Source organism: Phyllobates terribilis, unplaced genomic scaffold (genome assembly GCF_046119375.1).
Source record: "Phyllobates terribilis strain yellow unplaced genomic scaffold, ASM4611937v1 Scaffold_8__6_contigs__length_399053987, whole genome shotgun sequence".
NCBI classification, from domain to species: domain Eukaryota; kingdom Metazoa; phylum Chordata; class Amphibia; order Anura; family Dendrobatidae; genus Phyllobates; species Phyllobates terribilis.
In genome coordinates this window covers 87,223,648-87,240,265 of record NW_027362768.1, presented here as the reverse complement: position 1 = coordinate 87,240,265, position 16,618 = coordinate 87,223,648, and positions in this window count along the sequence as shown.

The window sequence follows — 16,618 nt, the reverse complement described above, 5'->3', positions numbered from 1 at the left end:
TTCAAATGTTCAGAGGGCCTGCAGTAGGCAGGAAAGCAGAGTTTTGTGAGCCCTCGTGTGACCCTGTAACATACATTTTGAAGTGCCCTTCTCTAGAGATTTTGGAGGTGCCTCTTGTGTACATTTGAGAGTGCCCTCACTTATTCATATTGTAGGGCCCTCACTATTATTTAACTCATTTAAGGGCAGAGACTACAGAGAAAATTGCTAAGAGACATGGAATACTAGAAGGTAGCAATGAGTGCGGCCCATGATCCTCAGGTATGGCTGAACTCTGTGAACCGGAAAAATAAAGCTGCACTAGTCAACTGGATGACTAGCTCAAATATAACACTTGTGCAAATCAATGGACAAAGGATATGACTCGCCCCCTGGGCCGTGGGGCACTCGGAACCGGGCTTCAGTGCAGTGTTGGGGGTAGTAGTGGCAACCCGATCCCGTGGCTCAGGGTGGTCAGACCAAATGCTGTGGCAGTCTATTTGTAGGGTTTTGAATGTCCGACTACGCCACCCGTGGATTGCGGTCAGGGATGATCGTCGCTGCAAGGCAGACCGCTGAGACTGATGTTGGTATGCAGCACAGGGATAGGATAACTCCCCACGGGAAGAGTGTAGCCTCAGGGCAGTGTAATAGGATGCTGGGGGTGATGGTGCAGGCCGCAATAATAAGGGTTCAGAGTCTGCTTCAAACAGTCCAGGGTCTTTATTGCAGTTAGTACTAATGACCCAACAGGAGTACAGGGTAGGAATGGGCCTGGGTGTCTGAGAGCATTCGGGCGAGCCCCACTGGTCAGGGTGAGTGGGTAGGCCTACCGTTCTCTCTCTGCCCTTACTGACTATCTCCCTTTTCATGGTATGATAGCCCACGTTCCTGAGCTGGCGGTGTACTACGCCCGTATGGCTTGCGACTTGGGCCTTAGGTACCTGTTGCTTCACCGTGCTGTACCGGTCCCTCTGTGTGGCGGAGCCTCCAGGCTTCTCAGGCCAAGGACCTGAAATCCCTCGTGGGTTGGTTATCTGCTGCCGGGCTTGCAACCCTGACAGCCTCGGACCCCAGTGTCCAGTTGTGTAGTTCTCTCAGCCAGGACTGGCTCTCGTCACCTCTGTCCCTGGCTTGCTGTTCCTCCTCTGCCTCCTGGACTCCTCAGCTGCTGCTGACCTGTCCCTCTCCTCTGGGAACCCTTCTGGATGCTTCAGAAGTGGGTCCTGGTCTCCCTAACCCTGCCCTCAGTTCCAGCTTTTATAGGGGCAGCCTGCTCCCCCTACTGGCCTGGGACAGGAGGTGCTGCATGCTAATGGTCCCTGACCAGGGAACCTCCCTCTTGCTCTCAGACACAGCCTTTTGATATTTGTGGCATCCAGGCCTGGGGTGACACATTCCCCCCCTAGTAAATTTTAGTACTCCGGGACTAAACAAGAAACACAAATACAGGGTATAAATGCATGACCATAAACACAACAGGGAAAGAAATAACAAACAACACCACATATTGAGTTCTTTAGGTCACAGTGTGGTCTGTGACCGGGTGTCCATATCACCCAACATGGTGAAGTTTTGAACTGTGTGGGGACCTGTCTCCATAAACTCCAAGTTCCTGGCCTTGGGCGTGGCGACAATGCTGAGCTACCTACTTTGGGTCGCAAAGGGGGTCACGCCGGACAGGTTTTTCTTCCGTGGCCAACAAGAGGGCACCAGGTGCAACTATCTACATGGTAGTTCAGGTTATTCACTGTCCATAACCCGTCAGTCCATTGCATCTAGGAAAACTGGAGAAACATTATTAATTACCAGGGTACAAACATAACACATTAAATATATACATTTAGATCTTCCAGCGAGCTGGTATTTGACCCCTAGTGCTCCGGGTTGACCTCCGTAAGCCACTGTCTGGTGGTGGTCTAACCTGGTTTTCCCCACTATCATTTAGGGTACAGCTACTAGCTGGGTTCACAGGCAGGGCAGACGGCCATCTGCGGGTCCTTTGGCTTACCGCAGGCATGGCAGGCTCACTGTCAGCAGAGGGTTGACTCTTGGGCTGCTGGCGTGGGTTCTTCTTCTGTAGGCTCCTGCTGGGTAGGCTGAAGGAAGTGCAGGACGGGTACCACTATCGCGTCATTTATCCGAGTCCAGGACGGGGGTAACTCTCCAAGAACTGTGCTGATAATTTCCTCCTTGTCCTCTGCGGGCTCAAGGTCATCTTGATCTTCACTTGGCTCTTCAACCAACAGGGGCATGTTGGTTGAAGAGCCTCTCTTGCTTTTCTCTCGCTTGAGCCAGACTCCTCTCCACACTCTCCTGTACCTTCTTGTACTGTAGCCGCCGTTCCGTATCACAGTCTGGGGAGGTGTCCTCGGGTGTCAGGACTCCCATTTCCAGGTCGATCGGCAGCTTACCTGGTCTTGCTCGCATCAGGTAAGCCGGGGTGCACTTTGTAGTATTCACCGGGATATGGTTGTACAAGTCAATCAAGTCTGGCAGCTTCTCCGGCCACAGGCTGCGTTCTTCCAGGGGCAACATCTTGAGGAGATCAATGACAATATTGTTCATTTTCTCACACAGCCCGTTGGTTTATGGGTGGTAAGGCGTTGTCCGAATCTTCCTACAGCCGTAGAGGTTGCAGAACTCCTGGAATACTTTAGCCTCAAACGCTGGACATTCATCTGTCAAGACCTGTTCCGGATACCCGTGTGGATGGCAGAAGTGTTGATGGAAGGCTCTGGCCGCTGTTTGGGCTGTCAGGTCTTTAACAGGAACCACCACCAGGAACTGGGAGTAATGGTCCACAATTGTCAAGGCATAGACGTAGCCCGACCGGCTTGGAGCCAATTTCACATGGTCCAGAGCTACCAGCTCAAGAGGCTGCCTGGTGACGATGGGCCTCAAGGGTGTCTGCTGGCTGGTACGGTCCTTCCTTCTGAGGTGACATGGGCCGCAGTCCCTGCTCCACTTCTCTATGGCCCTTCTCATACCGACCCACTAGAACCGCTCACTCAGTAGAAACTCCAGTTTCTTCCACCCGAAGTGTCCCGCTCTGTCCTGGTAGGCCTCCAGGACCATTGCTGCATCTCGCCTTGGGACCAATACCTGCCAGGTCAGCTCGTGCGTCCGGTGGTTGACAAGCCTTCTGCACACCTTACCCTCGTAGAGGAATAGCCTGCTTTTCTCCTTCCATATCTGCTTGGCTTCCTCTAGAGCGTCCGGGCCAGGGCTAGCGTCTGCCTGGGTTAACAGGTCTTTCACCAGACGTATTGCAGGGTCGCTATCTTGCATTTCAACCCAGCCGTGGTGGGGTAAGGGGTTGAACAGGACGGTGGTTAGGTCTTTGTCTCTTACCCGGTGAGATTACTGAGTGGCCCCATACCGGTGGAATGCAGGGAGTTCTACTTCCTCCAGCTCTTCAGAGTCTTCTCCTCCTTTGGGTAGGTGAGGCATTCTTGATAGGGCGTCTGCATTGGCGTTGGTTCTGCCTGCCCGGTATTTGATTGTGAAGTCATAGTTCGATAGCCGGGCCATCCACCGCTGTTCTAGGGCACCTAGTCTTGCATTGTCCAGGTGTGTCAGCGGGTTGTTGTCCGTGTACACGGTGAACTTTGCAGAGGCCAGGTAATGCTTAAACTGTTCTGTGATGGCCCACACCACTGCCAAGAATTCTAGCTTGAAGGAGCTGTAATTCTCCGGGTTTCTTTCAGTGGGCTTCAGCTTCCGGCTGGCGTACGCGATCACCCTTTCTCTGCCCTGTTGGTTTTGGGACAGCACGGCTCCTAGCCCCACATTACTGGCATCGGTGTGGAGGATAAAAGGCTGGCCATAATCAGGGTAGGCCAGGATCTCCTCCCCCGTGAGGGCCATTTTCAGCTTGCGGAAGGACTCCTCTTCCAGCTTGTCCAACTTGAAGGGTGGCTTGTGACTTCTGGATTTAGACTGGCCTATCAGGAGGTCCTGCATTGCAGCTGCCATCTTTGTGAACTCGGGGATGAACCTTCGGTAGTAGCCTACCAACCCGAGGAACTGCCTCACTTCCTTTATGTTAGAGGGGCTTGGCCAGCTCTTGATGGCTGTCACTTTGTCGGGGGCTACTCCCTCAGCACTCACCACGTGCCCTAGGTACTGTACCTTTCGGTTTTAACAGGTGGCACTTGGAGGGCTTCACTTTCAGGCCATAGCCTGCCAGGGCTTCCAATACCTCTGCCAGGTGTTTCAGATGGTCCTCGTAGGTCTTTGAATAGACAATTGTGTCATCCAGGTAAAGTAGGACCGTCTCGAAGTTTTGGTGCCCTAGACAGCATTCCATCAGCCTCTGGAAGGTCCCTGGTGCGTTGCAGAGCCCGAATGGCATACAGTTGAATTTGCTCAATCCCATCGGGGTGGTGAAGGCGGTCTTCTCCTTGTCAGCTTCTGCCACAGGAACCTGCCAGTACCCGCTAGTAAGGTCCAAAGTAGAGAAGAAGTTAGCTGATTTTAGTGCGGCTAAAGACTCCTCTATCCTAGGTAACGGGTACGCGTCTTTTTGAGTGATACGATTGACCTTTCTATAGTCCACGCACATTCTCATGGTACCGTCTTTCTTTTTTACCAAAACTAAGGGAGTTGCCCAGGGGCTACAGCTATCTCTAATGACCCAGCTTCTTTCATTTCTCTCAGCATGCCCTTTGCGTTTTGATAATGTGCAGGAGGTACAGGTCTGTGTCTCTCTTTTATTGGTGGGTGGCTCCCCGTGGGAATGTGGTGTTCTACTCCCTTTACTCGGCTGAAGTCTAGCGGGTGGTTACTAAAAATTCTCTCGTACTCCTGAACCACCGGGTAGACTCCTTGTTTTTGGTGCAGGGGAGTGGAGTCAGCACCCACATGGAGTTTCTGGCACCAGTCCTCCTTGTGTTTCTGGGAGCCATTACCCTCCACCGAGGGAGATGAAGGCAAGGGTTCCACGACCCTGCTAGCATTGTGTTCGACGGCAAACAATTTGGCTAGTGTAGCGTACCTGGGCAAGTGTACTTCCCTTTCCCCAATGTTTAAGATCCGGACGGGCACCCTTCGATGGCGGACATCAACCACCCCCCTGGCTGTCAAAATGGTGGGCCTGCTGTCTGAGTACACGGGTTCTACCATGGCTTGGTAGTCTCTCCCTCTTAACCCGAATTGCAGTCCGACACCAGATCATCATTTCACTTTTGAGAGGCATGGCAATGGGGAACGGGTCACTCATCCTCACGCTACCAATCTCACCACCTGACAGTTCTACCTGTTGCCATCTCATCAGGGCTCTTATCTCTTTCTGGAGGACCCTCTGTGGGCTGGAGCTCGCATTCATCGCCACCTGCTGCAAAATCACAATTACTTCTGAAAGACAGTTTTCAATCACATTAGTACCCAAGGTTATTTTAGGGTGACTTTCACGACGGTCAATGTCCACAATGATCACTCCCTGTGCCGGCAGTTCAACCTTACCAATCTTGATGGTCATCTCTCTGAAGCCCACCTGCGACACGGGTTGACCATTGCTGGCGATGATGCTTAAGTCATCATGTGGATAACGGGTTATATCCGCGTCACTCCAGTACCGCTTGAAAAGTACGTAGGGGATGGTAGTCACTTGAGACCCGGTGTCCAGCAGTGCACTCATGGGGATACCGTCCAGCACTACGGGTAAGACCGGGCGTCCCCCCCACGTACTTATCGCACCAATTAGATGGGCCTGGTGACCTTATGCCTGGGGGTTGGCCTTCTGCCCCAGGTCGGACCCATTTAAAGTACAGTACCTTGCTATGTGTCCTGGCTTACTGCAACGGCGGCAAATCGGCTGTCCATCCTCAGTGTAACGGTCGGCGGGCCTCCCTCTGAACGACGGGATCCTCATCTGTCGCCGCCACGGGACATCCTCCGGACTGGAAGCCAGCTTGATTGGTCTTGACGGTTCCACCTGCAACGACTGTACAGTCCTAGTCAATGCAGCCACACTCTTTGTTAGTTCCTGGACCTGATGGTGCAGGTTTGCAGGCTGGGATGGATTTAGGGCCTGTGCATCAGCCCCCACAAGGTCTGCGGGGTTGGGCGCTGCCCCTGGTGGTAAGTGATGGCAGGGCGCTGGGAAACTACAGCGCCACCTGGTGCGGGTTCTCGGAGCACCCGGATGGCCCGATTCTTGAACTGCGCAAAAGTCAACTCGGGGTTCTGTAGGGCCATGAGGCGCAGCTGGGTTCTGTGGGCGCTGGACAGCAGACCTTCTATGAACTGGTCAGTCAACAGTTTATCTGTATCCTGCACGCGGCCAGGGTCAGCTTGCTTGATTGCTCCCAGAGCTTCTTGCAGGTTCAAGGCATAGTCTCTGATACTATCTTGGGCTCGCTGCTTACAGCCATAGAACCGCATTTTGATTTCTGCTGAGGTACGGGTATCAAAGGTACTCCGCAGCCGGGTCAGAATGTCCTTTTACAGTCCTTTTCTCCTCATCTGACCATGATTTCACTTCCCGTTGGGCTGCACCGGTTAGCTGCCCCGTCAGATTGCTCACTTTCTGTTCTTCTGTCAGGGGATAAACTTTAAATAAACTGTGCAGTCTTTCCTTAAAGTCAGTTAATGTATGGGATTCCCCTGAGTATTGGGGCAGCCAGGCTGCTCCGGGGATGTAGAGCATGGAGAACGGCATCACCGCTGCTGCAGCCACGCTGGTGGTAGAAGGTCCCTCCGCGTCCGTCATCTTCCTCCCCCCCCCTAGTTAACCGTGGCCTACCTTCCGTTGATCCTCTTCCGTAGGCCGCGGCTCCGCTGGTGCTGCTCCGGGCGAGGACCTTGCGTCGAGTCCTGGTGACGTCAGCGTCGCTCTCTCTCCTTCCAGGACCTTGCACAGCGTCGGTGTGTAGGGTGGGGCTTCACGTCTCGCGCGGTTTGGACGTCCACGCCCCTCTTCTCATGCGGCGTCCCGAAGATGGCGTCCGATGGCGGGAAACTACCTTTTTTAAGGTACGCACACAGTCTTTTCAGGCACGCAATACCCGTTTGTGGCGGGTTGGTCACAATCCTGCCGACAACGCCAAAGCTGACTCTCCCCCTGGGCCGTGGGGCACTCTGAACCGGGCTTCATTGCAGTATTGGGGGTAGTAGTGGCAACCCGATCCCATGGCTCAGGGTGGTCAGACAAAATGCTGTGGCAGTCTATTTGTAGGGTTTTGAATGTCCGACTACGTCACACGTGGATTGCGGTCAGGGATGACTGCCGTTGTAAGGCAGACCGCTGAGGCTGATGTTGGTATGCAGCACAGGGATAGGATAACTCCCCACGGGAAGAGTGTAGCCTCAGGGCAGTGTAATAGGATGCTGGGGGTGATGGTTCAGGCCGCATTAATAAGGGTTCAGAGTCTGCTTCAAACAGTCCAGGGTCTTTATTGCAGTTAGTACTAATGACCCAACAGGAGTACAGGGTAGGAATGGGCCTGGGTGTCTGAGAGCATTCGGGCGAGCCCCACTGGTCAGGGTGAGTGGGTAGGCCTACCGTTCTCTCTGCCCTTACTGACTATCCCCTGAGCTGGCCGTATACTACGCCCATATGGCTTGCGACTCGGGCCTTAGGTACCTGTTGCTTCACCGTGCTGTACCGGTCCCTCTGTGTGGCGGAGCCTCCAGGCTTCTCAGGCCAAGGGACCTGAAATCCCTCGTGGGTTGGTTATCTGCTGCCGGGCTTGCAACCCTGACAGCCTCGGACCCCAGTGTCCGGTTGTGTAGTTCACTCAGCCAGGACTGGCTCTCGTCGCCGCTGTTCCTCCTCTGCCTCCCGGACTCCTCAGCTGCTGCTGACCTGTCCCTCTCCTCTGGGAACCCTTCTGGATGCTTCAGAAGTGGGTCCTGGTCTCCCTAACCCTGCCTTCAGTTCCAGCTTTTATAGGGGCAGCCTGCTCCCCCTACTGGCCTGGGACAGGAGGTGCTGCATGCTAATGGTCCCTGACCAAGGAACCTCCTTCCTGCTCTGACACAGCCTTTGATATTTGTGGCATCCAGGCCTGGGGTGACACAGATATATGGTGCCCCCCCTCCAGTATGGGTTGGAGAAGCTTCTCCAAATGGCTTAGAGATTTTTATTGTCAATATTCCCCAGATCATATAGCAAGAGAAGACTTCTTGATACTGTTACTTGGTCCAGTGCAGAATGTGCATCGTATTTTCAAAAATTACTCCTGGGGCTGGGGGCTGTGTCATAGGTGCAGGAAGATTCCATGACAAGGACCTTCCTTGACAAACATCATCTACAATGGAGTAATGTTGTGGCCCTCAATTCAAGTTTTCAGAAGGCCATCAGTCGGTCATCAACAGTCAGGGGATACATATTCAATAGTGTAAATTTCTATCTCAGTCACAATGTGGCACAACCTGTGACAAGGGCCTCCAATGACAAATATTAGTTTGGTAGGACTACTGTACATTAAAGATTTGTCCACTGCACAATGTGCATAGGGCCAATTTTCACAAACCCTATGGGCTGAGTTATGTTAGAACCCTCCTGTTAGTTTTTTCTATTTTGTGGTCACGTGACCTGCTGCCCATTTATTCCAGCTCCACACTTCTAGCTTTGCTGTACTTCAGTGTTATTTTGACTCTCTATTTAGCCAGGTGCTCTTGTACCTATCTCTCTAGTTCGTTTGGTCCTTTGGACCTCTAAGTTCTTGTCTGTTTGCATTTTTGCTCGCTACAACTTCTGCTAGGAGGTGTCCAATTTTGTCCCAGTCCCTAGTTCTTTTAGGGACCCCTCCCTTTATTCTATAGGTCTGCGTTCAGACTAGCTGAGGACGAAGGCGGGTCTGTTCACAAGGAACAGGTTGCCCGCTGCATCGTAGGGAATCAGCTTAGTCTTATAGTAGGGACAGATTCCCTTTCTTTCCTTAGTTCTTGTAGTAGATAATGATTGACGCAGGATGCCACCATCCCAAGGGCCTCCTACTCCAGCCTAACTACTATTTGTGATTGTGTAGTGCACAAACTGCCCTTCAGTAGGGTTATCAATAAGGGAACAACAAAAACATTAAACTTTAGGAGGGCGAAGTTTGATCAGCTTATAGAAAACCTTCAACTTATTGACTGGGACAAAGTACTTAATCAATGGAATACGAATAGTAAATGGGGAAACCTTCAAAAGAATTCTGAATACTCAATGCGAGAGGTATATACCGTATGGGAATAAAAGGGCCAGAAATAAGAGGAAACCAATATGGTTGAACAAGAACGTAAAAGGGGCGTTAAATAGCAAAAAAGAGGCATTCAAGAGATTAAAACAGGAAAACAGTAAGAAGGCACTAATGTGTTACAAGGAAAAAACGAGCACCTGTAAAAAACAAATAAAAATAGCAAAGGAGGAAACAGACGTATTGCTAGGGAAAGTAGATCAAATCCCAAACTGTTCTTTACGTATATAAATAGTAAAAGGATTAAATCGGATAATATTGGACCGATAAAAAGTGAGGAAGGCAAAATCATAGAGAAAGATGAGGATAAAGCTAATCTATTAAATTTTTTTTCGACAACTTTCACAAAGGAAATAGAACTAACAGGCGAAATGAGAAGTGACAAGCTTAATCCTCCACTAAGTATGACAAATCTAACCCAAGTTGAGGTACAGAAACGCCTCAGTAACATTAAAATAAACAAATCACCAGGACTTGATGGCATACACCCACGGGTACTAAGGGAACTAAGTAATGTGATAGACCGTTATATCTTATATTTAAGGACTCTGAGACTGGGTCTGTACCATTTGATTGGCGACAGGCGAATGTAGTGCCAATATTCAAAAAGGGAGCAAAAAGTGACGCCGGAAACTATCGGCCGGTGAGTCTGACGTCCGTTGTGGGCAAAATTTTTGAAAGCTTCATTAAAGAGGCAATTACGGAGCATCTTGATGCTAATAATCTTTTAATCCCGAACCAACATGGATTCATGAGGAATCGCTCCTGCCAAACAAACCTGATTGACTTCCACGAGGAGGTTAGCTCTCGAGTAGATCAGGGGGAACCAGTGGATGTCGTGTATCTCGACTTTTCAAAAGCGTTCGATAACGTGCCACATAATAGGTTGGTATACAAAATGAGAATGATGGGGCTGGGGGAAAATGTCTGCAAGTGGGTAGCTAACTGGCTAAAGGATAGAAGGCAGAGGGTGGTTATAAATGGAATATACTCAGATTGGGTAAGCGTCACTAGTGGGGTACCACAGGGGTCTGTACTAGGCCCAATGTTATTTAATATCTTTATTAATGACATAGTCAACGGGATAAATAGTAAAATATCAATATTTGCAGATGACACAAAGTTATGTAAAACAATTAATACAAAAGAGGACAGTGCAGACCTACAGAGGGATTTGGATAAGCTGGGTAGGTGGAGCATTAAATGGCAAATGAGGTTTAACGAGGAGAAATGTAAGGTCATACATATGGGAAGGAAAAATGGAAGTCACCAGTACTCACTGAATGGGAAATCATTGGGGAATTCAGAGATGGAGAAGGACTTGGGCATCTTGATTGATAGCAAACTAAATTGGAGTGCCCAAAGTCAGGCCGCTGCTGTAAGGGCAAACAGGGTAATGGGATGTATCAGAAGAGGTATAGCTGCAAAGGATGAGAACATTGTTCTTCCACTGTACAAAGCACTGGTCAGACCACACTTGGAATACTGTGCTCAGTTATGGGCCCCAATATATAGAAAGGATATAAATGAGCTTGAAAAGGTACAAAGGAGGGCAACAAAATTAATAAAGGGAATGGAGGGACTGCAATACCCAGAGAGGTTGGCAAAACTAGGACTATTCAGCCTGGAAAAGAGAAGGTTGAGGGGGGACATAATAAATGTGTACAAATATGTTAGGGGACAGTATAGAGATCTTGACCGGGACTTGTTCAAAAGGAGGGATATTACGGTAACAAGAGGGCATTCACTAAGACTGGAAGAGAAAAGGTTTCAGCACCAGCATAGGAAGGGGTTCTTTACGGTAAGAGCAGTGAGAATATGGAATTCACTGAGTGAGGAGACGGTAATGTCGGATTCACTACACCAGTTCAAGCGGGGACTGGATGCATTTCTAGATACCAGGCAGATATCAGCGTATACTTAAAAATAAAATAAAATAGTAGGTTGATACAGAGATTTATTCTGACTGCTTGTTTCAGAGTCGGGAGGGAATTTTTCCTCAGGTGAAGATTGGCTAAAACATTTGGGGTTTTTGCCCTCCTCTGGATCAACTTTAGCAATTACAGTACTAACAGGTCGAACTTGATGGACGCAAGTCTTTATTCGGCTTTACAAACTGTTACTATGTTACTAAACCAGGACAGTATTCCAATGTGCATAGGATTTGTAAAAATTAGCCCTATGGGCTGTGTCATGGCTGACTCACTCTTTTGGCTGTGCCTGTGACAGCTAGCTTGGCTTGTGCCATCAACATCTGAAAATCTGTCAACAAAACCCAAAATGCCAAAAAAGCCTGTTAAGGGACGTGGTGTTGTCAGTGGTGCATGAGAAGGCACTCGGTCTGAGTCTGTGTCAGGTCATAAGAAGCTTGATGTATCCACTATGTTCCTGGAAAAAGTTCCCGGTCTGGAACGTAAACGTGTGTGGAAGCCAGAAGCGTGAGAGCAGATTCTGTCTTGGATAGCAGACAAGGCCTCTACGCATTTGTGAAGCGGCAACAAATCTTCCACGACCACACAGTCTACTGTGGATACACAGAAGGCTGGCACTTCCAATCCTGAAGCTGGTGCTCCTTCCTCCAGCCATTATCAGTCACAGGAGACATATGACCCAACCTTGGCCACTCCTAGGATCTGTTTGGTACATATCCTTTGGTTCTGGCCTATCACCGTGCAGCATTGAAGAGGGACAAGAGGAGGTTGCGTGTGTTTATGCTCAAGTATTTGAGGACCTACGGCCAGAAGAAAGCCAGTTGGAGGAACGTCATTTACTGTCTCCAGAGGTGGAGGCTGATGATGATGATGATGAGACAGTTGCAATCAGGTCAGCCTAAAATGTCAACTGGGAAGGGGGATGAGATAGAAGACGAGGTGGTCGATGATTCCACTGATCCGACCTGGACCGTTGGCATGCATAGCCATGACAGAAACCACAGAGGAAGATAGATATGTAGCACCAACACAGGCACAATGGGGTCGTGGTTTGCCCAGAGTGAGAACTTGGTCAACTGTTCCCAAGAGCACCCCCGCTGTGCGCCTAGTTAGGGCTAGGCTGTGTTCAGCTGCTGTGTGGAATCTTTTTTTCTGAAAGTCCTTCAGAGAAAAACATTGTCTGTGCCATACCAAGTTGAGCAGAGGCCAGGGCAAAGGCAACCTGAGCACCACCAGTATGAGAAACCACATGGCAGCCAAGCACCCCAGTAGGTGGGCGGAACACCAGGTTACCAAATCTGCGTCTGCGGGTCAAACTAATAATAATAATCTTTATGTAGTGCCAACCTATTCCGCAGCGTTTTACAATTCGGAGGTACATATTCAACAGTCATAAGTTAACATAGCTAAAGATAATAGAATAATTTAAAGCAAAAATAATGATGACCCTGCATTGAGGTGGGGGTGACACAAAGGACAGGGGCTTATTTACAATGATGGTCCAGCCATCAAGAGGGGATGAGGGATAAATGAAGGCTGCATGAGCTCATCACCAGCCTGTATCTGTAGTGCTTTTGGGTTCGGTGGAGACTTATGCCATGTTGCCTGGACTATGTCCTTCAGAATCTGCTGTTCAAGAAGCAAGCGCTCATACCTCCTGCCCACAAGCTGCGGTTGCTCACACACAACAAACATCAACCACATCCACTTCCTTGTGCCAGCAAAGCGTCCAATTGTCCGTGCCTGAGAGCTTTGAAAGAATAAATACCCAGCCACGCACCCACAGGCACAAATACTCAACTCGCACATTGCCAAATTGCTAGCTGTGGAGATGTTACCATTTTTAGGCTTGTGGGAGCACACTCTTACGTGATCTCTTAGCTGTGGCTGCACCATGATGCAGTGTTCCCAGCCACCACTCTTTTGCCCGGTGTGCCGTCCCTGCGTTACACAAGTATTTGTTAAACAATCTGAACCGTGCTCACACAAACACCGTAACCCGGAAGGTCCACCTAACAGACACCTGGACAAATTGTTGTGGACAGGGACGATACATTTCTGTCATGGCACACTGGGGGAACCTGGTGGAGGGTGGGACAAAGGCACAAACTGGAACATCACACATCCCACCTACGCTAAGAATAGCAGGCCTAACTTTTGTCAGGGTTTCCACCTCTTCATATTCCACTTCCTCTCTCCCCTTCTCCTGCTCCTCATCCTCTGCTGAATTACCCTCCCAATCACTGCCAAGCTGGGACCTGTGCAGCAGCCCATCGGCAAAGTGGTAAGACTCTCTGCTGAAGCTGTTTAGGTCAGAAAGCACACACTGCAACAGAGATGTGGCAAGCTTTAAAACAGACCAATCAGTGGCTTTCACAGCTGCACCTCCAACCCGGTCTGGTCGTCTGCGATAATGGGCGTAACCTGGTGGCGGCTTTAAAGGTCGACAAGCTGGTACACATGCTATGCATGGCTCACGTACTGAACCTAGTTGTTTAGAAATTTCTGAAAACTTTCCGTGACTTGCCGTACCTACTTCAGTAGGTGCGCCGTATTAGCGCCCATTTCCACCATGCTTTTGTTGCTTTTACAGCCCTGCTAAAGCGCTTGAATTTGCCAGTCATGACTCATTTGCGACCTGCCCACGTGGTGGAAATCCATCTATCATATGTTGGCGAGGATTAGTGAACAGCAAAGGGCAGTAACTGAATACCAGCTTCAGCATGCCGGGCAGACTGAGTCAGCCACCACACATAACTGTCGAGTGGGTGTGGATCGCTGACATTTGTGAGGTTCTTTAGAACTTTGAGTACTGTACCAACCTTGTGAGTGGTGATCAGGCTATCATCAGTGTAACCATCCTGCTGCTGTGTCTCTTGAAACAATCACTGCATAATCTCAAAGAGGATTCTTTGAGTGCCCAGCATGTTGGTATGGAGCCAGATTTCCTAATGGGTGATACTACCCAGCCTAGCCAATATTCTGAGACAACATTGGATGATGAGGAGGGACAGGACTTGTTTTTCTGTGCTACCGAGGGGGCTCGTAATGCTACAGAGGGGGCACCCAACCCAAGCTTCATGTCTGTCCAGCCTGGATGAGCTGGAGGAGGATGCGAGGCAGCGTGAGGAGAGGATGGGTACTGTTTCTACTGTTAGGGACACAGAGCATTTGCCTTTTTGCAGCTTGGCCCACATGGCACCGTTCATGTTTAAGTGTCTATGGCAAGACCCTCGCGTGATACACACTTTATCCAACAGTAGTAATAATAATTTTTATTTATATAGTGCCAACATATTCCGCAGCACTTTACAATTAAGCGGAGACATGTACATACAATAAATTCAGTTTAAACAGTTGCATTAGGAGTGAGGTCCCTGCTCGCAAGCTTACATTCAACAAGACAATGGGTGGACACAATAGGTTAAAAGTGCTTATTTCAGGTCAGGCAATTATAATAAGTAGGGATTTTCATATAAGACTGCATGATCTGGTCATCAGCCAGTATGTTTAAGAGTAATAATCAAGTATCAAGTGTAGTTATCTTGTGCATGGAGAGTGTGGAGACAGATTAATAGTAGGGTGCAGATTCAGAATAATATTTAGAAGGAGGGAACAGGGGGAAAGTTAGTTTGAGTAGTTCAGGTGGTAGGCTTGTTTAAAGAGATGGGTTTTTAAAGCGCGCTTGAAGGTGTGGTGGCTAGGCATCAGTCGGATCATCTGTGGTAGAGCATTCCAGGGAACTGGTGCAGCACGAGAAAGGTCTTGGAGACTAAGGTGTGAGGTTCGGATTATGGGGGATGTTAGTCTTGGATCATTTGTAGAACGGAGGGCACATGTAGGGCGATGGACAGAGATGAGGGAGGAGATATAAGGAGGTGCAGAACTGTGGAGAGCTTTGTGGGTGAGGGTGATGAGTTTATATTGGACCCTGTAGCAAATGGGCAACCAGTGTAATGACTGGCACAAGATGGAGGAATCGGTGAAGCGGCTGGAAAGAAATACGACCCTGACTGCCACATTCAGGATGGATTGAAGGGAAGAAAGTTTGGTAAGCGGGAGACCGATCAGAAGAGGGTTACAGTAGTCCAGACGAGAGCAAATAAGACCGACCGTAAGAGTTTTAGCAGTTTCAAAGGAGAGAAAAGGTCGGATTCTGGAGATGTTTTTAAGGTTCAGGTGACAAGAGCGACTTATACTGGTTGGCCACCTTTCTCGATCCACGGTACAAGGAGAAATTTCCTTCTCTCCTTTTGGAGTCAACAAAGTTTTACAATTGAATTGTTCAAGTGGGCCGTTGTAGATCAGTTGCTCAAAACATCACCCTCAGACAATGCTGTTGACAGAGGTACCCGCTCTTTTCAACACCAAGGGATAATGGGGAGAGACACGAACACTGGCTCCAACAGAGGTGGGGGGGGGGGGATGTGCACAAATTGGGCAATTTTCAATAAACCAGCACAACAGAAAGGGCTATCTGTGCCTGTAACAATGCCAAGGAGGGATAAGTTGCAGAACATGGTCAAGGGGTACTTAAGTGCGTCCTTTCTGACATTTCAGTTCCCTTTAATCATTGGGTGTCTAAGCTGAACACTTGGCCTGACCTCTCCTTATATGCCTTGGAGGTGCTGGCCTGCCCGGCAGCTAGTGTGGTGTCTGAGCGTGTTGTCGGTTCCGCTGGGGCAATCATCACTGATAAGCGCACACGCCTCTCCACGGAAAATGCAGACACTTACTCTGATTAAGTTCAAAAAGGACTGGATATCTCCACAGTTTGTAATCCCTCCACATGAGAGCAAACCAACCTAAATTCACCAAAAATGCAGATTCATGCTACTGCTGATAACGTCACCCCCTTCCCATAAGAACCAGTTTCCTTTCTGCATCAACCATGACTCAACCCATGCAGTGGACAAACCAGGATAGTATTCATACTCCAGCCTAACTACTATTTCTGATTGGTGGCCCTTGGGATGGTGGCTTCCAAAACAGTGGTTAAAATGGCCTTGTGTTTGCTTTGTAGCAGGCAGTATGAAATGTTTGGACTACTGCTTTGTGCAGGGCAATCAAGGATTTTTTACGCAGAGCTAAAAAAAAAAAAAAAAAAAAAAAAACAGCACACAATGCTAATTCTCTGTGTGCAGGAAAAATATTGCTTTGCCTCTGACAAGAGCTGCATTAAGATGGACACTGGAAGAATACTTTATCCTCCCCCTAGCTAATACACAAGCTCTCCCCTGTACTCTGACTTTGTTGTGTGTCTTCAGCTCTGAAAAGAGCTATTTTTTTGGTGATATTATGGAGCTAGTGAGCGGCTCCTTTAAACACAGAACTAATACATGTGGCGCCCTGCTGCGCATTGGTGCCACAGAACCCAGAAGGGTGCATGGACGGACTTCTCAACAAGAGGCCCTCACTACATTCATACACCTCCACCTTCCACCTCAGACCAGCAGAGGGAGCCTGTTGGGGATATATAAAGGGAAGGGGGAGCCAGGCAGCTCAGTCAAGCTTCAAGTT